Source organism: Olea europaea, chromosome 21 (genome assembly GCF_002742605.1).
Source record: "Olea europaea var. sylvestris chromosome 21, O_europaea_v1, whole genome shotgun sequence".
Taxonomy (NCBI): Eukaryota; Viridiplantae; Streptophyta; class Magnoliopsida; order Lamiales; family Oleaceae; genus Olea; species Olea europaea.
This window is the reverse complement of record NC_036257.1, coordinates 8,861,739-8,863,773: the sequence shown is the minus strand read 5'-3', so window position 1 is coordinate 8,863,773 and position 2,035 is coordinate 8,861,739.

The following is a 2,035-nucleotide window of genomic DNA, read 5'->3' as shown; positions in this document are numbered from 1 at the left end:
TTAATTGTTCCCAAAAATTTAAAACAATCTCTAACAAATACAAAATAGGCTTTGATACCGCTGTTGGGAATTTATTTATCATGCGCAGTAAAAAATAAAATAGATTTCAATTCCCATTAGGGATCTACTTTGTGTTTAGATAGAAACTGTAATAGAAATTGTACCTTTTGTGAATTCTACAAACTCCTTTACTTTTCATTTTTCCAACAATCTAGATATGGTACACACAGTTGTCCAATTATCCAGACTTCAATGGAATTCCACACAGAGAACAAGATTGTAAGAAACCAAGGTCTTTATGTTCTTTTGCTAGCGAAAAAATAGAATTTTCTACAAATTCCAAACCCTAGCCACTTATATATATAAGCCTAAACGGGCTTGGCCTGACTAGTCCAATATTTAATTAACCATATAATTAAATCTGATCATGAATTAATTAATCCAATTAATTAATTCGGGTATATAAATAAGCAACAAATTAATTAATTTATCCAATGTTTGTTAAATTAATTAATTGACAAATCATAATCCTCCAGTTCTCATTTTGTGTACGACCCATCAAATTCTTAATCACAATGTTTAACAATGTGAATTATTATTTTGATCTAATCAAAATTGATAAATTAAAATATCCTTCTAATTTATCACAAGTTCACATTCGCCATCCCAGATTGACATCCAACAATATGTCGAGGCAGCACATGTGACGAAAAATGTCACATGGTATGACAAAATCAAACTCGTTCGTTTACCATGAAACTATAATTTATTCGTCAATATGATCCGATCAATTACGAGATATGAAAGTGTGTCAATCCCGATTGTCGTTCATATCTTTCATTCCACTATTAAGTCTATATAAGTCGAAAACTCATTTTCGACTTTTGAATACACTTTGATCTAGGATTTCGTTATCGACTTAATTAAATGAAATGCACATCATAATCTCTTACTATCTAAGAGTGATGAATTATCTATTCGTCATTAACAGCCTTCATACGATTCTTGATATATCCGAACATGCCATATTAGTGACCCTTGGCAGAGTAACATCCAACCCCGTCAAAGCATGACTATCCTCATATAAGGCACCATAACAACATCAAGTCAAAGGACCAATTTCACTACTGAACGTTAGAGATTAGAATTATTCTTCTTGTACAATCGGGGTTGACAACCCTGATTGACAATGTACTCACAGGTGAGGGGACCCATGATTTTTTATTCAGCGTGGGCCCTTCCCATGTGTCTAATTGTCAATCGAGGTTGTCAATCCTGGTTGTACACATAGCACAATTGTAGAGATTAACCACTAACACTCAGATAGTTATCCACGTGAAATCTCTTAGTAGGTCTTCAATATATTGTTATATAATAAAACATTCACGTTATATAATAAAACATCCACGTGTTCATTCAAGTGTCACATCACTTTTTAGTTTGTGAGATTAGCTACTCACTTCGCAAGTTAGAAATATAATACGTGATAGCCTATCCGTAATAACGATATCCATATCTCGTCATTACTTACGACCAATAATGATTTAAGATTCATTCATATTTAATTTGTATCTCATAATCACAACCTCTTGCGATTAACAAATTATTAATATTTGAATCTACGGACTCCATTATTTAATTCGATTGAATATTAATTAATTAAATAATAGATCTATCATAAATCGCATCAACTATTTATTAAAAGTGTTTATGTTCAAAATTGATTGGACCTAGGGTATAATGCTTACATCACGAATATAATTCTAATTCGATTCTACCGACTTCATGATTATTTTTTTAAACTGATTTGGTCCCTTCTATGGTGCTTTAGGAAAAAATGGGTTGTAAAAAAATTAAATCACAGATGCCCCTGTATTTGTTTTTGTATAAAAATCCATCACGGTTGAGAATTACATATCATGTAATAATGGATGAGAGTCGGTGTGTCATATGAAAAGGGCAATTGACAAGAGATTTGAAAGGAGGGTTCATATATCAACTTCATCACCTGACCCTAACACCTATATTTCAGTCG